The sequence below is a fragment of the Hyla sarda genome, chromosome 10 (genome assembly GCF_029499605.1).
Source record: "Hyla sarda isolate aHylSar1 chromosome 10, aHylSar1.hap1, whole genome shotgun sequence".
NCBI classification, from domain to species: Eukaryota; Metazoa; Chordata; class Amphibia; order Anura; family Hylidae; genus Hyla; species Hyla sarda.
The window spans coordinates 43,990,336-44,017,045 of NC_079198.1; the positions used below are offsets into that span (position 1 = coordinate 43,990,336).

The window sequence follows — 26,710 nt, forward strand, 5'->3', positions numbered from 1 at the left end:
ACCTTCTTCATCAACCTCAGTAAAAAACGTCCCTGACCTGCATTAGGAGCGTATAGGAGACCCACTATGATGATGTAGCGACTTTGAGGATCAATCACTGTTTGCTGTATGTTGACTGCAAGGTTATCGCTAAATGCTATTAGGACCCCCCGTTTCTTCTTGACATATTCAGAAGAGACAATAGTTGGAAACTTTCTATGACGCAGAGGTGGGGGATGAGTAGAGGACACATGTGTCTCCTGGATGCACAGTATGTCCACAGGATTGCGCAAAGCCTCTCGCCAGAGAAAGTTTCGTCTCTGGGGACTATTAAGTCCGTTCACATTCAGGGACAATACCTATAATCACTAAGTAGGAGTCAGCTAATAGGTGCGGAGGAGGAAAAGGAACCAGAGATGAAGAGGTGGGATGCGGAAGGGAGGGGGGAGAGTGGCAAAATAATAACAAAGAGCGAGTAAGGGGGAGAAGAAGAGGGAAAAGAAAAAGGGGATGCAGCAGTGCAGCAAGACTCACCCTTCGCTCACCGCCCTCTCCAGTCACAGGACGCCCAGTCAGTGAAGCTGGTGTGGAAAGCACTGCAAGCCAAAGAAAAGAAAAGTAAAAGCAAACTAACATGTCAAAAAGAATGGAGTAGATATCAACAGACACCTATAATTCGGGAACGTGAAAAATAATCAACTTTATTATGTACTAAGCAGCAAAAGCCATAGGGGATAATACGCTCTCAGACAGGAGACAACCAATCTTGGCGGTGAAGGTCTGAAGCTGACAGCTCACAGTCCGGCTTAGGTAGGCGCCGAGGGTCCCTGGTCAGGGGAGCGGGGCCGTGGATCGGAGCGTCCAGGAGCCTCAGGGTCCCATCCATTCAAAAGCTCATGACCCTCCGGGACCGAGGAGATGACGTGCATCTTGTTGCGGTGTTGCACAAGGAGCTTCGTGGGGAAGCCCCACCTGTAAGGGACCCTCATCTTCCTGAGTTCCTGGGTGATGGGGTTAAGATTCTTCCTCGCTCGAAGTGTGGCAGCTGACAGATCCACGAAAAGCTGGATACCCTCATAAGGCGCTGGGAGGGATTTGCTTTTCCTCGAAATTCGTAGGAGTGAGTCCTTAGTCTTAAAGAAAGTGTAGCGGGCCAACACATCCCTCGGAACTTCATCAGGCAAAGAACTTGGTTTAGCCACTCGGTGTGCCCGGTCAATGCTGTACTCAAAGGGCTCCAAATCAGGCAGAAGATGTTTCGTCAGCTCCCTTACATAGATTGACAGTTGAGAGCCTGGGATCGTCTCAGGGATGACCCTGAATTTGATATTGTTTCTCCTGTTGCGGTCTTCTGAGTCCACCAGTTTCTCCTGTACAGCTGCAATCTTGTCATCTAGTGCGTTATGCGCATCCACCAGGCTATTGTGGGCCGCAGCAAAGGCTGCCATCTTAGATTCGGTATGTACCACTTTGCGTTCTAAGGCCTTAACCGAGGAACTGACAGGCGTAAGCAGCGAAGCGAAGTCCATGTGTAGGGAGGACCGGAGTAGCTGCAGCATCTCCTTCAGAGTCGCCTCCGAGACCGCTCTGTCAGAGGCCTGATAAGAGGCAAAGACATCCTCTCCACTCACCCCTCCACTTGCATCTCCTATAGGGTCAACGGTCCATGGGTCCTCTGCGGCAGCGCGCTGTTAGCCCAGGGTCCCGGCTATGATTAGCAGCCGGGACCGACCCGGTGTGATGCAGGGTCATGGCGTGACCCCATTTTAAGGACCGGGTGTAGGGCGTACAGGTACGCCCTACGTCCTTAAGAGGTTAATTTTGAAATAAGATTTAACTGTATCTACTGTGGCCAGAAGAAATTTAGGATTATTCAGTATGAGTGCATTCAACCGCCACACTGAATCTTTATATGAGCTATAGGCTTCTCTTAGACTAAGAGAAATAGGTCAAGGTGCGAATTGCTGTTGTTTCTACCAGATCTATGAATTGTTTCTCTATAAAAAAAAAAAAAAAATCTATCCTGGTGTATGTGCTGTGTCGTGCGGAGAAAAATTTTAAGTCTCTTTCACCTGGGTGTTGTACGCGCCATGGGTCCAACATTTGATAAGTTTTTAATGTTTTGGCGTAGGGTGTGGGTTCATATTTGGGTCCAAGGGATGTGGAATCCATAGATGGCAATACTGTCATATTAAAATCCCCCACCATTATTAAGGTTCCCTCTTTAATTTTATGTACTATTTTTAATAGTTTTTTTTTTTAAATAAAATGATGCTGTTTAGTATTAGGGCTATATATAGAAATATATATATATATATATATATACGGTATGTATATATATATATATATATATATATATATATATATATATATATAGAAAGCCAAAGTATTGGTGCTATATGTCTATCAGCCAAAATATGCAAAGCCAATTATAGACTAAAACTTAACCTTTATTGGATTAAGGATAAAATAACCCCAAGCTAGGGTTAAAAATTGTCAAAAAACACACAAAAGATAAGTGCTCCTAATGTGAATAATACCACAAACCAAATAAAACCAACAAAATGATTACAGATTATCAGTATCACACCTGGCTATCTCTGATCCTATGCCCCTGGCTCAGGAGATGACAATTAGGGGACAACAGGTAGGGCAGGGTTAGGTAACATGTAACACCTTACGGTATCCCTATACTAGATACCTGCCCTAGGCGGAGTGTGATGTCCTGAAAAGGATTGCCCGCTCTGGAACTTAGCCTGATCTCGCTAGATGTCCCTAGATGAACTAGCTCACTTACTAGTGTTATATACTGCCTCTCTCAGATTGGGCCTTTCCCTATGCACCTTTCTGATACTTTATCAAAGGTACGAGTAATTAGTCTCAATATGTAGAGCATATAAACACCCTGGGGATATCCGTAAAGCGGAGTTATATGCGCAGTACAGGATATTAGTTATAGCTACTGATAAAGTGCCATAGCAATGTTCCTATTTACAATATCTTTATATTATAAAGGTCTGTCTCATAAATATCTCATATATGGGCAGTGTGATAAGCCACTGGTACTCAATATCAGTTATAGAAAAAAATATTACAGTGCCTCAGGATACACTGATCAAATGTTTCATACACAGTCAGATGATAGTATCATTCCTGTATTACAATAACCATGGTCCTACAAAAACATCCCGGGTAATAATACACATTCTCTCACTTTGTCATAATAGCTCCAGTATGTTCAAGCTATAAGGAGTCAGCATTGCATATACCTGACCAATCATATCAACATTTAAGCCAACTGATATTCAAATATGAACACAGACTGAAAATAAATAAAGATACCAGAAAATTGGGGTGATGCTTATATGTCCGATGCATAGATAAAGTCGTCTCTTAGATAAATGACGACTTTATCTAAGAGACACCACAGCGACCATAGGTCGCCACGCCATACTGCTTACAGCACAGCCCTGCTTGCCGCTATCTACTTTCCTCTTACCCCACAGCAATCCGGTCTGATGAAGGTCGTGTGACCGAAACGTAACTATTTGTTTGGATTGCAAAATAAACATTACCATTTGTTGCATCAAAATCTCGGTGTGCCTAGTCTTGATATATATTGGCGTAAGGAAATACCTCATGTGTATGTCAAGTGTTCAGCGGGTGCAGTAGAGGGCTCAGAAGGGAAGGAGCAACAATTGGATTTTGGAGAGTTAATTTTGCTGAAATGGTTTTTGAGGGGGCATGTCACATTTAGAAAGCCCCTATGGTGCAAGAACAGCAGAAAAACCCACCTGGCATGCCATTTTGGAAACAAAACCCCTCAAGGCACGTAACAAGGGGTCCAGTGAGCTTTAAAGGGGTACTCCGGTGCTTAGACATCTTATCCCCTAGCCAAAGGATAGGGGATAAGATGCCTGATCACGGGAGTCCAGGTGCTGAGGACCCCCGTGATCTTGCACGCGTCACCCCGTTTGTAATCAGTTCCGGAGCGTGTTTGCTCCGGGTCTGATTACCGGCGACCACAGGGCCGACGGCGTGTGACATCACGCCTCCGCCCCCATGTGACGTCACGCTCTGCCCCTCAAGGCAAGCCTATGGGAGGGGGAGGTATCACGCCCCTTCCCATAGACTTGCATTGAGGGGCGGAGCGTGAGGTCAAACGGGGTCGAACACACTCCGGGAACTGATTACAAACGGGGTGCCGCGTGCAAGATAACGGGTCCCCAGCGGCGGGACTCCCGCGATCAGGCATCTTATCCCCAATCCAAGGATAAGATGTCTAAGCACTGGGGAACCCCTTTAACACCTCGCAGGTGTTTGACAACTTTTCATTAAAACGGGATGTGTAAATGAAAAAAAAAATTCACTAAAGTGCAGCTTTCCCCCAAATTTACCATTTTTAACCCCTTAAGGATTCAGGGTTTTTCCGTTTTTGCACTTTCGTTTTTTCCTCCTTACCTTTTAAAAATCATAACCCTTTCAATTTTCTACCTAAAAATCCATTCTATGGCTTATTATTTGCGTCGCCAATTCTACTTTGCAGTGACATTAGTCATTTTACCCAAAAATGCACGGCGAAACGGAAAAAAAAAAATCATTGTGCGACAAAATCGAAAAAAAAACCCGCCATTTTGTAACTTTTGGGGGCTTCCGTTTCTACGCAGTGCATATTTCGGTAAAAATTACACCTTATCATTATTCTGTAGGTCCATACGGTTAAAATGATACCCTACTTATATAGGTTTGATTTTGTTGCACTTCTGGAAAAAATCATAACTACATGCAGGAAAATGTATACGTTTAAAAATGTCATCTTCTGACCCCTATAACTTTTTTATTTTTCCACGTACGGGGCGGTATGAGGACTCATTTTTTGCGCCATGATCTGAAGTTTTTATCGGTATGATTTTTGTTTTGATCGGACTTTTTGATCACTTTTTATTCATTTTTTAATGTTATAAAAAGTGACCAAAATACGCTTTTTTGGACTTTGGAATTTTTTTGCGCGTACACCATTGACCGTGCGGCTTAATTAATGATATATTTTTATAGTTCGGACATTTACGCACGCGGCGATACCACATATGTTTATTTATTAATTTTTTTACACCGTTTTATTTTTTTTATGGGAAAAGGGGGGTGATTCAAACTTTTATTAGGGAAGGGGTTAAATGACCTTTATTAACACTTTTTTTTTACTTTTTTTTTGCAGTGTTATAGGTCCCATAGGGACCTATAACACTGCACACACTGATCTCTCATCCTGATCACAGGCGTGTATTAACACGCCTGTGATCAGCATTATCGGCGCTTGACTGCTCCTGCCTGGATCTCAGGCACGAAGCAGTCATTCGTCGATCGGACACCGAGGAGGCAGGTAAGAGCCCTCCCGGTGTCCGATCAGCTGTTCGGGACGCCGCGATTTCACCGCGGCGGTCCCGAACAGCCCGACTGAGCAGCCGGGATACTTTCAGTTTCACTTTAGAAGCGGCGGTCAGCTTTGACCGCCGCTTCTAAAGGGTTAATACCGCACATCGCCGCGATCGGCGATGTGTGGTATTAGCCGCGGGTCCCGGCCGTTGATTAGCACCGGGACCGACGCGATATGATGCGGGATCGCGGCGCGATCCCGCTTCATATCGCGGGAGCCGGCGCAGGACGTAAATATACGTCCTGCGTCGTTAAGGGGTTAAAAAGGGTAATGGGAGAAAATGCCCCCCAAATTTGTAACCCCATCTCTTCTGAGTATGGAAATACCCCATGTTAGGACGTAATATGCTCTGCAGGCGAACTACAATGCTCAAAAGAGAAGGAGCGCCATTGAGTATATGGAAAGAGAATTTGTTTGGAATGGTAGTCAGGGGCCATGTGCGTTTACATTTTGGAAACTACACCACTGGCGTTTGACAGATCTTTGGAACAGTGGGCTGTGCAAATGAAAAATTACATTTTTCATTTTCACGGACCACGGTTCCAAATATCTGCCAGACACCTGTGGGGCATAAATGCTCACTGCACCCCTTAATACATTACATGAGGGGTGTAGTTTCCAAAATGGGGTCACACGTGGGGGGTCCATTGTTCTGGCACTATGGGGGCTTTGTAAACACACGTGGCCTTCAATTCCGAACAAATTTTCTCTTCAAAATCCCAATGGTTCTCCTTCTCTTCTGAGCATTGTAGTGTGCCAGCAGAGCACTTTACATCCACATATGGGGTATGTTCTTACTCAGAAGAGATGGGGTTACAAATTTTGGGGGGATTTTTTTTTCCTATTATCCCTTGTGAAAATTTAGGGTAACACCAGCATTTTAGTGAAAACTTTTTATTTTTTATTTTCCCATCCAAATATAATGAAAATTCGTCAAACACCTGTGGGGTGTTAAGGCTCACTATACCCCTTGTTACGTTCCGTGAGGGGTGTAGTTTCCAAAATGGGGTCACAGGTGGGTATTTATGTTTTTGCGTTTGTCAGAACCGCTGTAAAATCAGCAACCCCTGTGCAAATCACCAATTTAGGCCTCAAATGTACATGGTGCGCTCTCACTCCTGAGCCTTATTGTGCGCCCGCAGAGCATTTTACGCCCACTTAAGGGATATTTCCGTACTCAGGAGAAATTGCGTTACAAATTTTGGGGGTCTTTTTTTTCCTTTTACTGCTTGTGAAAATAAAAAGTATGGGGCAACACCAGCATGTTAGTGTAATTTATTTATTTTTACACTAACAGGCTGGTGTAGCCCCCAACTTTTCCTTTTCATGAGGGGTAAAAGGAGAAAAAGCCCCCCCCCCCCCCAAAATTTGTAGTGCAATTTCTCCCGAGTACGGAAATGCCCCAAATACCCCATATGTGGCCCTAAACTGTTTCCTAGAAATATGACAGGGCTCCGAAATGAGAGAGCACCATGCGCATTTGAGGAATAAATTAGGGATTGCATAGGGGTGGACATAGGGGTATTCTACGCCAGTGAGTCCCAAACAGGGTGCCTCCAGCTGTAGCCAAACTCCCAGCATGCCTGGACAGTCAGTAGCTGTCCAGAAATGCTGGGAGTTGTTGTTTTGCAACAGCTGGAGCCTCCGTTTTGGAAACACTGCTGTACAATACTTTTTTCATTTTTATTGGGGGGACAGTGTACGGTGGTATGTATGTAGTGTTTTACCCTTTATTTTGTGTTACTGAAGTGTAGTGTAGTGTTTTAAGGGTATATTCCGTGGCGTGTTACGGTGAGTTTCCCGCTAGGAGTTTGCGCTGCATCGAAAAATTTGCCCAAACTTGAAGCAGGAAACTTACTGTACAATTGCCTGTGTGAATGTACCCTGTACGTTCACATGGGGGGGGGGGGGGGCAAACCTCCAGCTGTTTCAAAACTACAACTCCCAGCATGTACTGACAGACCGTGCATGCTGGGAGTTGTACTTTTGCAACAGCTGGAGGCACACTTGTTGGAAAACCTTCAGTTAGGTTCTGTTACCTAACTCAGTATTTTCCAACCAGTGTGCCTCCAGCTGTTACAAAACTACAACTCCCAGCATGTACTGATCGCCGAAGGGCATGCTGGGAGATGTAGTTATGCAACAGCTGGAGGTACGCAACTACAACTCCCAGCATGCCGAGACAGCTGTTTGCTGTTTGGTCATGCTGGGATTTGCAATTTTGCAACATCTGGAGAGCTACAGTTTATTGACCACTGCACAGTGATCTCCAAACTGTGACCCTCCAAATGTTGCAAAACTACAAATCCCAGCATGCCCAGACAGCAAAGAGCTGTTTGGGCATGCTAGGAGTTGTAGTTTTGCAAGATCTGGAGGGATACAGTTTAGAGACCACTGTATAGTGGTCTCAAACTGTAGCCCTCCAGCTGTTGCAAAACTACTTATTCCAGCATGCCCAAACAGCTGTCTGGGCATGCTGGGAGTTGTAGTTTTGCAACATCTGGAGGGCTACAGGTTAGAGACCACTGTATAGTGGTCTCAGACTGTAGCCCTCCAGATGTTGCTAGGCAACTTACCGGCTTCCATAGGATCCAGGGAGCTGTCCTCTTCTGCCGCACGACATGCCACCCGCGCCGATCACCGTCGCCCGAAGCCTCCGGACAGGTAAGTGGACTTCCTGGTCCTCTGTCGCTTTCCCCGTCCTGCCCCACCTATTGTGGGTGGGCAGGACGGGGAAAACGAAAGTAAACCCCCCCCCCCAATAGCAGGGATAGGAGGGGTGGCACCCCTACCACCTCACTCCTATCCCTTCAGGGGGATCGTAGGTGTCTTAGGCAACCGCGATCCCCCTTATAAACCGGGTCACCATAGACCCGTATGACCCGGAATCGGCACAAATCGCAAGTGGGAATTCACTTGCGATTTGCGCCAATTGCTGACACGGGGGTGGGGGGGTTCTGATGATCCCCCTGTTCATTTGCGCGGGGTGCCTGCTCATCGATATCAGCAGTCACCCTGGTCCTGTCCCTGAAATTCCCACTGGCGTATGGATACGCCCTTCGTCCTTAAGTACCAGTACACAAGGGCGTATGCATACGCCCTTCGTCCCCAACAGGTTAATAAAGTATCAGAAAGGTGCATAGGCTAAGGCCCAATCTGAGAGAGGCAGTATATAACACTTGTAAGTGAGCTAGTTCATCCAGGGACATCTAGTGAGATCAGGCTAGGTTCCAGAGTGGGGACGTCCTTTTCAGGACGTCACACTCCGCCTAGGGCAGGTATCTAGTATAGGGATATTGTAGGGTGTTAAAGGTTCCCTAACCCTGCCCTACCTGTTGTCCCCTAATTGTCATCTCCTGAGCCAGGGGATAGGATCAGAGATAGCCAGGTGTGATACTCATAATCTGTAATCATTTTGTTGGTTTTATTTGGTTTGTGGTATTATTCACATTAGGAGCACTTATATTTTGTGTGGTTTTTGACATTTTTTAACCCTAGCTTGGGGTTATTTTATCCTTAATCCAATAAAGGTAAAATTTTAGTCTATAATTGGCTTTGCATATTAGGGCTATATAGACACACTAAGGTGTAGTGCATGTTATTCAAACTACAGACTAAAATTACGTATCAACCTTTTTCATCAATAATCTGTTTGTGGATAATAACTTCTACCATATCCTTAATAAGTATAGAGACCTCTCCCTTTTTACACACTGCTGGGGAGGATTTTATTACAGGAAAACATTTTTGATTTAACCGAAAGAGGTCTTTTTGATTAAGGTTTGTCTCCTGAATACAGTAATAATAATAATAATAATAATAATAATAATTTTATTTATATAGCGCCTACAGGTTCCGCAGCGCTTACAATTATGGGGTACAAACAAAGACAAGTATCAGACATAATATTACACAATAACTATTCAAACAAGAGGTGTGGGGATATGTTGAGGCCAATTAAAGAATGTTATGTCTGAAGAGATGTGTTTTCAGGCCACGTTTGAAACTATGGATGTTGTTGTTGAGTCTGAGGGATTGAGGTATAGCATTCCAGAGAACCGGTGCAGCACGAGTGAAGTCTTGGAGACGGAGGGGGAAGTTCGGATTATAGAAGATGTTAGTGTGAGATCGTTAGCAGATCGGAGAGAACGTGTAGGATGGTAGACAGAGATGAGAGAGGAGATGTAGGGAGGTGCAGCATTGTGGAGAGCTTTGTGTGTGAGACTGAGGATTTTGTACTGTATTCTGGACTGAATTGGTAACCAGTGTAGTGACTGGCACAGGGAGGAGGCGTCGGTGTAGCGGCTGGAGAGGAAGATGAGTCTGGCTGCGGCATTAACCTCTTCAGGACGCAGGGCATATGGATACGCCCTGCTTTCCCAGTTCTTAAGGACGCAGGGCGTATCCATACGCCCGTGGGAATTCCGGTCCCCACCGCTAGCATGTTGGGGACCGGAGCCGGATGCCTGCTGAAATCGTTCAGCAGGCATCCCGGCATATCGCCCAGGGGGGTCATTATCCCCCCCCCCCCCCCCCCCCCCATGTCGGTGATGGCCGCAGATTGCTGGACAATTCAGTCCAACGATCTGCGGCGACCTCACGATCGCCCTGATTACCGGCCAACCAATCAGGGCGCCTGCTGCGGGTGTCACTCCCGCAACCCGCTCCGCCCCTCTTCTGGAGGACGTGGGTGGGTGCGGGAAGAAGATCCCGGGAGCTGGGGACCCCGATCCCCGGCGTCCCTGTAGGGATCTGGGCCCCAGAAGCGACGGCCGCTGCGAGAGACTGACCTGATGTGGCGTGGAGCAGCAGCAGGAGGTGAGCGACAGCCTCCTACTGTTGCTTAGCAACAGCTCCCAGCATGCAAAAAGGGCATGCTGGGAACTGTAGTTATGCAACAGCAGGAGGCAGACAACCACAACTCCAAGCATTCCCTTATGGGCATGCTGGGACTTATGGTTTTGCAACAGCTGGAGGCACATTTTTTCTATGGAAAAGTGTACCTTCAGCTGTTGTATAACTACAACTCCCAGCTTGCACAAACAGCTAAAGTGCATGCTGGGAGTTGTAGTGGTGCATCTGCTGGTTGCATAACTACAACTCCCAGCATGCCCGTTGGCTGTCGGTGACTGCTGAGAGTTGTAGTTTTGCAACAGCTGAAGGCACAATGGTTGTGAAACTCAGAGTTTCTTTTTACCTAACTCAGTGTTTCAAGACCGGTGTGCCTCCAGCTGTTGCAAACTACAACTCTCAGCAGCCACCATACACCATGCACCGTACATGCTGGGAGTTGTAGTTTTGCAACAGCTGGAGGCACACTGGTTGTGAAACACTGAGTAAGGTCACAAACTCAGTGATACATAACCAGTGTGCCTACAGCTGTTGCAAAACTAAAACTCTCAGCATGTACAGTCTGTCAACGCATGCTGGGAGTTGTAGTTTTGCAACAGCTGGATGTCCCCCGTCCCCCCCTCCCCCCAATGTGAATGTACAGGGTACACTCACATGGGCGGAGGTTTACAGTAAGTATCCGGCTGCAAGTTTGAGCTGCGGCAAATTTTCTGCCGCAGCTCAAACTGCCAGCGAGAAACTACTGTGAACCCCCGCCCGTGTGACTGTACCCTAAAAACACTACACTACACTAACAAAAAATAAAATAAAAAGTATAAAAACACTACATATACACATACCCCTACACAGCCCCCCTCCCCAATAAAAATGAAAAACATCTGGTACGCCACTGTTTCCAAAACGGAGCCTACAGCTGTTGCAAAACAACTACTCCCAATATTGCCGGACAGCCGTTGACTGTCCAAGCATGCTGGGAGTTTTATAACAGCTGGAGGCCCCCTGTTTGGGAATCACTGGCGTAGAATACCCCTATGTCCACCCCTATGCAATCCCTAATTTAGGCCTCAAATGCGCATGGCGCTCTCACTTTGGAGCCCTGTCGTATTTCAAGGCAACAGTTTAGGGTCACATATGGGGTATCGCCGTACTCGGGAGGAATTGTGTTACAAATTTTGTGGGGTATTTTCTGCTTTTACCCTTTTTAAAAATGTAAAATTTTTGGGAAAACAAGCATTTTAGGTAAAAAAATTTTTTTTTTTTACATATGCAAAAGTCATGAAACACCTGTGGGGTATAAAGGTTCACTTAACCGCTTGTTCACCGTTCACCGAGGGGTCTAGTTTCCAAAATGGTATGCCATGTGTATGTTTTTTTTTTTTTTGCTGTGCTGGCACCATAGGGCCTTCCTAAATGCGACATGCCCCCCGAGCAAAATTTGGTCTCAAAAAGCCAAATATGACTCCTTCTCTTCTGAGCATTGTAGTTCGCCCGTAGTGAACTTAAGGCCAACTTATGGGGTACCTCCATACTAAGAAGAGATGGGGTTACAAATTTTGGGGGGTATTTTCTGCTATTAACCCTAGTAAAAATGTGAAATTTGGGGGGAAACACATTTTTGTGAAATTTTTATTTATTTTTTTACGTATGCAAAAGTCGTGAAACACCTGTGGGGTATTAAGGCTCACTTTATTCCTTGTTACGTTCCTCAAGGGGTCTAGTTTCCAAAATGGTATGCCATATGTTTTTTTTTTTTGCTGTTCTGGCACCATAGGGGCTACCTAAATGCAACATGCCCCCCAAAAACCATTTCAGAAAAATGTACTCTCCAAAATCCCCTTGTTGCTCCTTCGCTTCTGAGCCCTCTACTGCGCCCGCCGAACACTTAACATAGACATATGAGGTATGTGCTTACTCGAGATAAATTGGGCTACAAATATACGTATAAATCTTCTCCTTTTAGCCCTTGTAAAAATTCAAAAATTGGGTCTACAAGAACATGCGAGTGTAAAAAATGAAGATTGTGAATTCTCTCCTTCACTTTGCTGCTATTCCTGTGAAACACCTAAAGGGTTAAAACGCTTACTGAATGTCATTTTGAATACTTTGGGGGGTGTAGTTTTTATAATGGGGTCATTTGTGGGGTATTTCTAATATGAAGACCCTTCAAATCCATTTCAAACCTGAACTGGTCCCTGAAAAAAAGCAAGTTTCAACATTTTGTGAAAAATTGGAAAATTGCTGCTGAACTTTTGAAGCCCTCTGGTGTCTTCCAAAAGTAAAAACACATCAATTTTATGATGCAAACATAAAGTAGACATATTGGAAATGTGATTAAAAATAAAAAATATTTGGAATATCCATTTTCCTTACAAGCAGAGAGCTTCAAAGTTAGAAAAATTCAACATTTTCAAATTTTTCATCAAATTTTGGGATTTTTCACCAGGAAAGGATGCAAGTTACCACAAAATTTTACCACTATTTTAAAGTAGAATATGTCATGAAAATACATTCTCGGAATCAGAATGATAACTAAAAGCATTCCAGAGTTATTAATGTTTAAAGTGACAGTGGTCAGAATTGCAAAAAAAGTCCTTAAGGTGAAAAAGGGCTAAGTCCTTAAGGGCTTAAGGATGGACTGAAGAGGAGATAGTTTGGAGAAAGGAAGCTCTATTAGTAAAGAGTTACAGTAGTTGAGGCGGGAGTGAATCAAAGCAATAATATGAGTTTTAGCAGTTTCAGTAGTGAGAAATGGGCGGATTCTGGAAATGTTTTTGAAATGCAGGTGACAAGAACGTGAAAGGGACTGAATATGGGGAGTGAAAGACAGATCAGTGTCAAGTATAACTCCAAGACAGCGAGCCTGCTGCCTGGGAGTTATGGTAGTCCCACATACCGAGATGGAAATGTCAGGGTTAGGTACAGTATCAGTTGATGGAGAAAAGACAAGAAGTTCTGTTTTAGAAAGATTTAGTTTCAGATATAAAGAGGACATGATGTCTGAGACGGCAGAGAGACAGTCACTGGTATTCTGTAGGAGTGCAGGGGTGATGTTGGAGGAATAGAGTTGGGTGTCATCAGCATAGAGGTGGTACTGGAAACCAAATCTACTGATTGTTTTTCCAATGGGGGATGTGTAGAGTGAAAAGAGTAGAGGACCCAGGACCGATCCCTGGGGAACCCCGACAACAAGGGGAAAAGGAGAAGAAGTAGAGCCAGAAAACGAGACGCTAAAGGAGCGACCTGAGATATAGGAGGAAAACCAGACGAGAGCAGAGTCCTTGAGACCGATGGAGCGGAGACTACTGAGGAGGAGTTGGTGATCCACAGTGTCAAAAGCCGCAGAGAGGTCCAAGAGAATCAGTAAAGAGAAATTGCCATTTGATTTGGCCGTCAGAAGATCGTTAGTGACTTTGGTTAGGGCCGTTTCTGTGGAGTGAAGGGAGTGGAAACCAGACTGTAAGGGGTCAAGGAGAGAGTTCTCGGAGAGATAGCGGATAAGGCAGGAGTAGACCAAGCGTTCCAGGAGTTTTGAGATAAAGGGGAGATTTGACACGGGTCGATAGTTGGCTGCACAGGATGGGTCCAGAGACTACACTTCATTTAGCTGTAGTTCCCTCTCTTTATATAATATTGAGCATTTGTAAGGAGAATTTAACCCTTTAACATTGAGTGACATCATTTTAAGTACCATTCCTAAGATTTACCATAGTTCTATGTGTCAACAGAATACTGAAAAAAGGTAAGTACTCACCCATCCTATACAGTAGCTTCCTCCCACCTCTTGAAGAATACCCCATTTGAAAATAGAAAAATAAGAATAAGACCAAAGAAACAAGGGACTACAATTTTACTATGCAACATAACAATGTGAGATAATGCACTCCTCTTATAATTATGTGTTATATAATTATACCGGTCATATTGAATGACACAGTTACCATTGGAGAAATAATTTACTCGGATTAAGTAAACAAAAATACATTTATTATTAGGCTCATAGACAAATATGGCAGACAGAACAAACTAGTACATAACAGTTGCATAAATGTTACAATAAGTTCATTAGGAAGTGTAGGCATGTTCTTAGAACCATCTCACCAACAGGTTTGTGTGGGCTGGATCCATCATGGAAAGTTCATCTAAGATGGCTTCCTCCTTCATCATACTGGTTTGGCTCAGCCTCCTTCCTCTTTAGCTTGGCTTGGCTTTCTCCATCAGTCTTGCTTGCTTCGTCCTTGGTTCTTCATGACTGAGGCCTTGTTACTTCATGAATGATGCCTTGTTGGTCCTCCATGATTGAATGAAGCTTTATGAATGATGCTGCCCCCTGGTGACGCAGTCGTCTTATATAACATACTTATGGGTGTGTTCTTTACATATGTGGGCGTGGTTCTACTAAGTCTTATATCCATAAATATACTTGTCTCTATATATCTCCTCCCAGTTGGTTGGTTTGAGTGTATCTTTAACTAATGGGTGTATACATTATGTAATGCTTAACTTGTAATCCGATTGGACATTACTACCCTTTACATATATGGTAGGCCTGTAGTTTCAACCGTGACTATCCTTAGAATAGTATGTTATCCATACCTCAGCAATTCTATCTAAAGGTTCAGCTGTCTACAGCTCAACTGTTCTAAAGGTAATGCCTTCCATCTTGTATCACAAAATACCATACCCTTAGCTCAATACCTGCATGAGTTATATTGTATATTAAAAAAATATCCTAAGATCTCATATAATTTTAAAGTATGCCAGAAAAAGGACACAATCATAATACTCCAAAAAAGGAAAACAAACAAACAAACAAAATTCATCTTCTTGTGGACATGTCATCTATGCCCTCTAGTAGGGGGAAGTTGGATTACCTACCTATTTCCCCAGGCTAACCAGCATTTTTTTTATTATAGGGTCTTCTAATAGTTTAACTCAACCCTTCCGGAGGTTACAAATAATTTTAATGTCCATATGTTAAGGTGTATTACCAATACCCTTCTTTTTATTTTTACAACTGTCCATTCAGGTGAAAGTTGAGGCAGAGGGTTATTCACAATGTCCTTTCCCTCCTGGTGGGAGACATCAGGGCTTGTGGAGTCATTATTGCCTGTTGTACTCCTTTATATGTAACTAGGACTTTCACAGGAAACCCCCATTTATAGGGTATATTATGTTCTCGTAAAAGACGTGTCCTTGGGCGAATTCTCTTCTCCTTTACAAAGTGGCTGCTGAGAGGTCTGGCAATATAGAAATTTTGTCATAATTCCCTGGAAGTTGTGGGGGGTCCCTGGTGGCCATAAGAATGTTTTCCTTAATATGAAAAAAATGTATTTGCATAATGACATCCCTTGGCTGTGAGTTGGGGACAGACTTAGGTTTGGGCAGCCAGTGAATTCTATCAATTAGCAAGTCTGTTTTAGTTACTTGTGGGCGTAAGGTGGAAAAATACTCCGTCACATAGGAGCCCAATTTATCTTGTGTGACTGACTCCAGAATTCCCCTTACCCAGAGGTTATTCCTCTGGGAATGATCCTCCATATTGGTAGTTTGATTTTTAGAGTCTCCGTTTCTTTTTTCATTTCACCCATTTATTTTACTATATATTATGCGCTGCTGCTGCTTTGTCCATTTTATGCTCAATATGGGAGGTTCGGATGCCAAACTCCTGTATTTCCATATGTATACTGGTCACTGTACTCTGGATTATGTTAGTAAAAGAGGATTGTAACTCTTGCAGCATTTGCCTCATTGCCTTCTCTGTTACAGAGGCTGCTCCAGCCTCTTCCATTAGGGAGGCGTAATCATTCCCTTTGAGTTAAGGGGGAAACTTGTTTAGGAGAGGGAGATTGTAACAATGCATTAAAGTTACCCACAGTTCGTGTTGCAGGGCTGAAGGCTAAAGGTGCTGCTAGGCTTGCCAGGGATGGTATTTTTAACTGAGGGCTGGGGGTAGTTAGTATTTCTGACATTCCCCTTGTTGCATTGTCTATTTTATCAGAGCCCACCTGCAGTATTGGACCTTCTTTTATCTCCATTCCCCAGGCATATGCAGGTGTACCGTTCATATTAGCTTCCCCCACTGCATCATTAATTACACTGACCATTCTGGGTTGTACTCTCTCCCAGTTCCTTGTCGGTCTCTGCAGTGAATTCCCTTCCACCGCTCTTTCCTTAGGCTGCATGGCTCCTTCTACCTCCTCTTGCCTTTAATCCTCCGGCCGGGTCTGTAAGGCCGCTGAGACCTGGCACCCAGGCTTGATCTTCTGCGCTCCTTGAGTCTGAGCTGTAGTTTCTTTCCCACGCTGGCCACCGCTGGAAGGGCTCCTCACGTGATCGCCTGTGCCGTGCAGGGCTGCAGCGTCAGCTGGCGACTCTCTTCCAGGACCGTCTGTGCTGTTCTTTCTGCTGCCACAGCTCCTTTCTCTGTGCGAAAGCCTGCCTGTGAATTCCCCTGGATAGCTGCTGGGCGTCTCAGACCTGTACGTCCGCTCTGTTCCGTCGGTGAGTAATACAGAGTTAATTTCCCTGGACTGTTTCTCTTGGTTTTGCTATGCGTCATAATCTTTACTGCACGTTGTATTTTTCTGATGCGGGACCGGTCTCCCCCACTGTTGGTGCCAAGGTTAATACCCCAATCTACTGTTTAGTGCCATTTAGTGTTGCCGGTAACTTAGCGGCGTGTTATCCTCACTCCTCCAAACCTGCCGCCATCTTCTAATCTTAGGGATTGTGAAGCCCTATTGTCTACTCATGCTTCCGCCAGCTCGGCTATGCCATTCAGCCACTATATGGTTTACTGATGCTGCACGTCCTGTACATTACCTAAAATATATGTTATGGTAGCTCTAGCTACGAAAAATCTTCAATTTAAATTTTCAAATACATTTTTTAATCTTAGGGATTGTGATGCCCTATTGTCTACTCATGCTGCCGCCAGCTCCAATATGTGCCATTCCGCCACTATATTATTTACTGATCCTGCAGGGCCTGGTGCATTACCTAAAGTATGTTATGGTAGCACTAGCTACGAAAAATCATCAATTTATATTTTAAAATTCATCTTGAAATTTTAGGGATTGTGAAGCCCTACTTATGCTTCTGCCAGCTCCAAGCTGTGCCATTCCACCACTATATGGCCTTCTTATGCTTCAGCCAACTCCAGGCTGTGCCATTCAGCCCTTATATGGTCTCCTTATACTAATGCCAACTCCAGGCTCTGTCATTGTTCCGCCATGTGACATGTGACTCCTTGTTAAATTTGGTCCTTTGTACCCTCACTCTGGGGCCTGGGACACAAAAAATTGGGAGTGTGAGCTAAAATGTTTAATTTCAAAATCTTAAATTTCAGTGGTCTCCTCATGCTTCTGCCAACTCCAGGCTGTGGCATTCACTATATGGTCTCCTCATGCTTTCACCACTTCCAGGCTGTTCCATTCAGCCAATATATGGTTTACTGATGCTGCTGGACCTGGGACATTACCTACAAATATTTTATGGTAGCACAAGCTATTATTAGTTATATAATACATTTTTTTCTATAATTAACATTGACATTAATGTAGTAGCTTTGTTTCATGATGCAGAACAAGAACAGTTGTTAAAGTGGGTGTCAATGTCATTTTCTGCAGACGTATGCACTTTCTGTAAGCCAGATTGAACCTGGAATACATTTGCGACTTAAATGGAGATGCGACGTGAGCAGATTTCAGAAATGTGCTTTTGAATAAGCAGAAATCAAAAAGGCGCAGCATGTATAGAAAAGTCGCACGTGTGCAAGTAGGTGCGACTTTTTTACAAAAAAAAATATATAATTCGGAGCTTGAGAAATCTCCTTCTATATGGTTTAGTGATGCTGCTGGGCCTGGGTCATTACCTTAAATTCCAATTCCAGGCTGTGTCATTCTGCCAGATTATGGTCTCCTCATGCTGCTGCCACCTTTAGGCTCTGTCATTGTGCCGCCATGTGACTACTTGTTAGATTGGGTTTTGTAGTCATACAGTATTAGTTCAAAGTAAACACTGGGATGTTAAACTTTGGAATGTAATATAAATCTTAAATTGAAATGTTAAAAAAAATCAATGTAATCTTTTTCAAGACTGATGCACTATGGTCGTTGACGTCACATTACCTGTGGAATTATCACAATAATCAAATGAAACAGCCTGGAGCGATAATGAGCCATAACTGATTAAATTAAACATTCACACTTTCATAGTCAGGGGCTAAGAGGTAAGGGCAGGAACAGGTGGTATCTCTCCTGGCAGTGGACCGCCAGCTCGATGCTCACCAGAATGGTACTCAAAAAAAAAAAAAAATTATAATTAAATTAAAAAAAATGACATGAAAAAAATCTCTTTATTCTCTTAAATTTTGACATGGTCTCCCTGCTGCCACTTCAACGCACTGCAGCAGTGATTCTAATAGCAATGCCTGTAATCTGCATGTCATACTGAATAACAGTATTATTTCACTAACACAGCACACCTATGCAAACAAAGCAAACTGTTCTACACCCCTATTGAGGCTCTCTGTAGGCCAGAAATGGCCGTTTTTAATACAGATTCGGCGCGAATAAATTCGACCCGAAACTAATTTTTTCGGAAAATTTTTCGTATCAGTTGAATCAAATTTTTCTAAAGTTCAAATTTAATGACATTTTTTTAAACATCTGTGGGACATTGAGGCTTACTGCACCCATTATTACGTTCCTTGAGGGGTCTAGTTTCCCAAATGGGGTCACGTGGGTGTTTGTTTGTTTTTTTGCGTTTATGTCAGAACCTCTGCAACTATCAGCCACCCCTGTGCAAATCTGTTGCCTAAACTGCCTTGAAATTAGGGCTGCACAATTTGGGGAAAATGTGCGATTGCGATTAGGGGGTAAATAGCGATTTCGATTTTGTGATTGCGATATAATAAGCAAATGGTAAAATCCCTCCCATTTCATGTCCAATCTAAATTTTTTATCCAATCCCCCCATTTCATATATCCATTCTCGTCACACTATGCATGGCTATATGAAATGAGGGTATGGGCTACAGGAGGGAAATATGCTACTTAACCCCTTAAGGACACATGACGTACTGGAACGTCATATGTCTGCTTCCCATCTATAACGTGGCCCCGCGTCATAGCGGGTTGGGCCCGGCCTCCAACAACGGCTGGGCGCACTATTAACACTTTAGACGCGGCGTTCAAAGTTGAACGCCGTGTCTAAAGTGAAAGTATGCCGGTTAGCTCAGTGGGCTATTCGGGATAGCCGCGGCAAAATCGTGGCATCCCGAACAGCTTACAGGACAGCAGGAGGGTCCCTACCTGTCTCCTCGCTGTCCGATCGCCGAATAACTGCTCAGTGCTTGAGATCCAGGCATGAGCAGTCAAGCGGCAGAATCATCAATCACTGGTTTCCTATGAGAAACGAGTGATCACTGTAAAAGATCAGTGTGTGCAGTGTTATAGGTCCCTATGGGAGCTATAACACTGCAAAAAAAAAGTGAAAAAATAAAAGTGAATAAAGATCATTTAACCCCTTCCCTATTAAAAGTTTGAATCACCCCCCTTTTCCCATAAAAAAAAAACACAGTGTAAATAAAAATAAACATATATGGTATTGCCGCGTGCGGAAATGTACGAATTATAAAAATATATTGTTAATTAAACAGCACGGTCAATGGCATACGCGCAAAAAAATAAGCCATCATATGGATTTTTTAGGTGCAAAATTGAAAGAGTTATGATTTTTTTAAAGGCAAGGAGGAAAAAACGAAAATGCAAAAACGGAAAAACCCTCGGTCCTTAAGGGGTTAAGCCACCCCCATAGCCATTTCTCTCCTATAGCCATTTTCCTCCTATAGCCACGCCCTCTTCCCTCATAGCTATTCCCCTCCTATAGCCCCCCCCCCTCCCACAGCCTGTCTCCTCCTATAGCCATTTCTTCTTGAAGCCACCCCCATAGCCATTTTTCTTCTATAAACAGATTCACTTTAAGGGAGCCCTGCAACAAGGTGGCTAGTTTTTCATTGATCATGAACTCATTCATCACTGGATTTTAGAGGAGACAAGGGTTTGCTGATTCTCTTGTTAGGCTAGGTTCAGACAGCACTCTCCCACTCTCCAATATACTGCAATGTGTTCCGCGAGTATTTTCAAATTTTCAAGTGGATTTTCCGTTCACAAATTGCACTTCACAAATTCTGAAGTGTGAATTTGTGAATGGAAGCCCATTCACTATACAATACATTTTAGTGAGCGGAATTTCTGCCTGCAATTTCAAAGTGGAGTTGCAGGCGGAAATTCAGTAGTGTGAACCTAGCCTTACTGTCTGCTTGGCAGTAAGAAGGAAGAAATGACAATTTTTTTCCTTTGTGCAGCCCTCTCCAATATTTATTATCTAGTTTATACTGTAGCTAAGACTGTAGAGCGACTATAGTAATGTCATATCACATATGTCTCCTGGGTCCCCACCGATGTATGGCCAAGGAACAAAGTTGTCTGTCATTTTGCTAAAAATACAGTGTTGCACTATGTATTCCATGACATTAAATCACGGGGGTTTGACCACTTGGGCCTCCTGCAATCTCTAGAATGGGTCCCCTGACTCCCTGGTTTTGGATAAAGCAGTAGATAGCACATACTACCCCTCCATTCATTGTCTGTAGATTGCTATTCTTTTGACAGCTCTATAGACCAATGTTTCCCAACCAGAGTGTCTCCAGCTGTTGCAAAACTACAACTCCCAGCATGCATGTTTATGAGCTGTAGGTTTGCATTAGCTGGAGGCACACTGGTTGGGAAACACTGACACAGACAATGAATGGAGGGGCAGTACACATGTACTAGTGACTGTTCAGTCCAAAACAGGTAAAAAGACAAGAAGCGCTCCATAGTGCATTAAAAGGGTAATATAACTAAGCCGATATTATCGGATGCGCTTACCCAATAGGTTGTGCAAAGTCAGGCACAACACTGTAAAAGGTATTCCACAATGCAGCCAGTCCCACCACCGCAACGGTGTAGCAAATGTAGCAAAAACCTCCAAACTCCACAAGGACTTGAATCGGCGCAGAATGGATGAGGAACAAGAAGATCACTAGGCGATTTATTTGGAACAACGCGTTTCGACGCCAGGACAGGCATCTTTTTCAAGTTCACAACATCTTGAAACATCAAGATGTTGTGAACTTGAAAAAGACGCCTGTCCTGGCGTCGAAACGCGTTGTTCCAAATAAATCGCCTAGTGATCTTCTTGTTCCTCATCCATTCTGCGCCGATTCAAGTCCTTGTGGAGTTTGGAGGTTTTTGCTACAGTCCAAAACAGAGTAGTCAGGGTAGTCTGAAGATCGCGGGGATCCCCTTTAACATTTTTATTTATTTTTTGCATTTTTATAGAACATAATCAGGGTTTCCCAACTAGGGTGCCTCCAGCTTGTTGCAGAACTTCAAAGAATGGCAACTATGGTGAGTCACCTGAAAGGTGAGCTCCCCCTGCAGGCCGCCCAGCCTCCCGCACACACCTCCCTCACCTGCATCATAGAAGGTGTCCAGCACCTCCGTCTCCCCGAAGTTGACTCTGGTGAGTTGTGCCCCCCCCCCTTGTTACATACGCGGTGCAGGCACAGCAGGGCTCTGGACCCTGGGCTGCCTCCCATGGCCTCCTTCATGTTGTCATTAAGCACATAGACCACCCGCAGGGATTGCTGCTTACTCAGCCACTGGGCACCTTCCCCCTGAGGAGGGCGGCTCGATCAGGGCACAGCTCGCTGGTGCCTCACATAGGGGGGCTGCACTGAGGCTCCACTGACCAGGGCACCACAGCTCTCCGGGAGCCAGCACTGAGCTGAAGAGCCCGGTGGTGTCCATGCTGCTTCCAAGTGTCACCGGGTGCTCCTTGGTGTGTAGAGTCAGCTGCGATGACAGAGCCGCAGCACATACAAATTCATCTGGGACACAGAAAGCCTGACCGAGCTGCCACCACTACCCATAACATCGCCAGAGCCATTGTACCAGCTGCTGCCAGAGCCGTTGCACCCGCCGCTTCCAGAGCCAATGGACCCACCGATGCCAGAACCGTCGGACCCACCGCATCAGGGAATAATGGCATCATTTTCCCAAGGCCAAAATCAACATATCGCAATTATCGCAATTCGATTGCGTTTGCAATATATCGTTCAAGCCTACTTAAAATACAACAGGGCTCCAGAGTGAGAGAGCGCCATGTGCATTTGAGGCCTAAATTAGGGATTTGCATAGGGACGGACCCGGATGCCTCCACCACCAAAGATATCCTACGGCAGTGTTTCCCAAACAGGGTGTCTCCAGCTGTTGCAAAACTGCCAGCATGCCTGGACAGTCAATGGCTGTCCGCAATGCTGGCAGTTGTTGTTTTGCAACAGCTGAAGGCTCCATTTTGGAAACAGTGTCTTATGAGACGTTTTAAATTTTTATGGGGGAGGGGGGTAAACTGTGTAAGGGTGTGCGTATATCTAGTGTTTTACAACAATTAAAAAAAAATCTACATGTGTTAAAAATAAAACATAACTTTTATTGTAATGTATTATAGGAAAAAAGCTGTGAGAAACACACATTTAAAAACACAATTCCATATGTTTTTTGAAGAGTATCACTACTGGGTCACAACAGAAGGACTTACTAGCAAGATTTAGGGGGAGGGGTATATTCCCCAAATAGGGTAAATTAGTCCCTAAAGTGGATATGAATCCTGAGTTGTTAACGCGGTGAGTTCTCCCACCTACATAATATGAAGTCTAGGTCACAAAGGTATAATTACCCCTCAATTTGTAGGTACCGCCACCTAATATACTGTAAATGATATACTGTAAACAATCCACTTCATGGATGTGGTTACTCAAAGATGCACACATATATGTTGCATCTATATATAGGGTAATTCCGTGTATTGAAAAATAAATTAAAACCTGTCACCCTGCTGTGCATCACAGGTATGGGCTAGTCATATGGCAAGCTGACCATTCATTGCTGCCATGACCAAAACTGTGATTACTATTTTTTATGCGACACAATGGAGTTGCTATTTAAATAGTAAACTGTCACACCCCGACATGTTTCACCAACAATGTGGCTTTATCAAGGAGAATGACTGACAGCCTTGAGTGTCAGAACCCATATGAGCCTTATTTATATGCTTCCATGGTGATCTCATTAATAACCTGGAAAATGAGAGGAACTCATCCTCTCAGCCAATCCTAAACCGCTCATTGAATCATAAATAAGCCAATCATGTTCCAACATACTATTCATGTTGCGCCATAAGCCATCCCTTATAGCATATTATATGTGATGTCACACGCCATTGCCACATGTTATTGGCACCTATCAATGAAAATCCCCTGTGAAATGGCCAATCCATCTCTCTGGCTTAATATACATCCGCCGACGTCACGTTGGTCACATCGGTAAAACCAGAGCATCTGTAATCCACGTGACTCGGCATGGCCATCTGGTACTTTGTTTACTCACATGATCTCACAGCTCGTGCATAGCGGTCTCCGCTCTCCTCCAGCATTCTACACTGGATGCACATGTGCCCAAACTAACTTGGCGCAGTCACGTGGTTTATATGTTTACTCACGTGAACACGCTGTTCGCTCCCAGCGGTCTCTACTCTCCTCCGCTGGATGCGCATTTTTGCGCGAGCGTACTCACTCAATTCTTCTGTATTCTATGCTATTAGGCTGGGGCACTAATTGATTGTGTGCCATTCATGAGAAAATACTGCCATCTGCAGCACATGGAATACAAGGCTTCATTAAAATAACTAGACTAATGAGAATAACTCTTAAATATCTAAATTTATCATAACTCGAATAAGTAGGATAGCACCTACCTATCTTAGTGTGCCATTTTATAACATCACATTTAAAGAACCTTCTTATATTCTATATGTATAGATGATTAAGGGTTTGCTATAAGCCACCAAACATAATGGAAGAGCCAGAAGATCAATTATTGAGGCAAATAAACAAGGCAGCAAATCAAAATGATGTTATAATAATGGGGGACTTTAACTATCCTGTGAGACTGAGACTAAACTGGGAGACTGAGACCTGTGAATCTCATAAAGGAAACAGGTATCTGACTATAACTAAAGACAATTATCTCTCCCAAATGGTGCAGGGCCCTACCAGAGGGGATGCCCTACTAGACTTAATATTAACCAACGTACCTGACAGAGTAATTAATGTGCAAGTAGATGGACACCTAGGAAATAGCGATCATAATATAATACATTATAACTTGTTCTTCAATAAGGGAATCTCTCGAGGGGCCACAAAAACAATGAACTTTAGGAAGGCAAAGTTCGATCAACTCAGAGAAGCCCTTAAAAATATAAAATGGGATAATGTCCTCAAAAAGAACAATACTGACACTAAATGGGAGACTTTAAAAAAATATCTTACATTTTCACTGTAAGATGTATATACCTTATGGGAATTAAAGGGTCAGAAATAAAAGAAAACCAATATGGATGAATAAAAATGTTAAGGGGGAAATAAATGACAAAAATAAAGCATTTAAAATACTAAAACAGGACGGCAGTGAGGAAGCATTAAAAAGCTATAAAGAAAAATGTAAAATATGTAAAAAACAGATAAAAGCCGCAAAAATAGAGACAGAAAGACTCATTGCCAAAGAGAGTAAGAGTAAAACTAACCCCAAAATGTTCTTTAACTATATAAATAACAAAAAGGTCAAAAATGAAAGTGTTGGCCCTTTAAAAAATGATGAGGAAGAAATTATAAACGAGGATCAGGAAAAAGCAAATATATTAAACAAATTCTTCTCCACTGTATTCACTGAGAAAAATGAAATGCCATGTGAAATACAGTGTGATAAGGTAAACTCCCCAGTACAGATCACCTGTCTAACCCAGGAAGAAGTACAGTGCCGCCTACAAAAAACTAAATAGACAAATCACCAGGTCCAGATGGCATTCACCCCCGTGTTCTAAAGGAATTAAGTAATGTAATAGACAGACCGCTATTTTTAATATTCAGGGACTCTATAGTGACAGGGACTCTTCCACAGGACTGGCGCATGGCAAATGTGGTGCCAATATTTAAGAAGGGGTCAAAAGGTGACCCTGGGAATTATAGACCTGTTAGTTTAACCTCGGTTGTATGTAAATTGTTTGAGGGCTTCCTAAGAGATTCTATTTTGGAATATCTTGATAAAAATAAATGTATGACCCCGTATCAGCATGGATTTATGAGGGATCGATCAAACTAACCTGATCAGCTTCAATGAGGAGGTGAGCTCTAGACTGGACCAGGGGCAATCGCTGGATGTCGTATATCTGGATTTTTCTAAAACATTTGATACGGTTCCACATAAAAGGTTGGTGCATAAAATGAGAAGGTTTGGGCTGGGAGAAAATGTGTGCAAGTGGGTAAGTAACTGGCTCAATGATAGGAAACAGAGGGTGGTTATTAATGGTACTTATACTGATTGGGTGACTGTTACTAGTGGGGTACCACAGGGGTCCGTCTTGGGTCCTGTCCTATTTAATATATTCATTAATGACCTTGCAGAGGGGTTGAATTGTAAAGTAGCAATCTTTGCAGATGACACTAAACTTTGTAAAGCGTTGTAAACACTATAGAGGACAGTACACTGTTACAAATAGATCTGGATAGGTTGGTGGTTTGGGCTAGGAAGTGGCAGATGAGGTTCAACACTGATAAATGTAAGGTAATGCACATGGGGAAGAAAAATCCGGGCTGGGATTATGTATTAAATGGGAGAACACTTGGGACGACTGACATGGAAAAGGACTTAGGAGTCTTAGTTAACAGTAAATTTAGCTGTAGTGACCAGTGTTGGGCAGCTGCTGCCAAGGCTAATAAAATCATGGGGTGCATCAATAGGGGCATAGATGCCCACAACAAGGAAATAATTCTACCGCTGTACAAATCACTAGTTAGACCACACATAGAATACTGTGTACAGTACTGGGCACCAGTGTACAAGAAAGATAAGCTAAATATATCAGGGGACAATACAGAGATCTCTCCCATGATCTATTTATACCCAAGACTAGAGATGTCGCGAATTGTTCGCCGGCGAACTTAGCATGTTCGCATCGCCGGGCGAACATATGTGAAGTTTGATTCACCCCCTATACTTTAACATTGCAGTAAACTTTGACCCTGTGAGTCAGTCAGCAGACACATTACAGCCAATCAGCAGCAGTCCCTCCCTTCCAGACCCTCCTACCTCTTGCACGGACGCCATTTTACCCTCATTCGGCATGCTGCAGGCTTAGGAAGTGGAGGGACAGAGAAGCTGCTCCTGCTGTATAGGGAAAGTGATAGCTAGGTTGCTGCTAGGTGGTGTATTCAGGGTCCAGAGTACTCCTAAAGCACTAGTCTAACATCTGCTTTAAGGACCGCACCCAAAAAAGCCCTTTT

At 43.7% G+C, this 26,710-nt stretch overlaps 1 protein-coding gene across 2 annotated transcripts in view; it reads left to right on the plus strand.

Annotated features, from left to right (window-relative positions):
* Nucleotides 1–26,710, plus strand: part of NLRX1 (NLR family member X1) — a 301,404-nt gene that overhangs the window by 188,864 nt on the left and 85,830 nt on the right. The window lies entirely within an intron of this gene.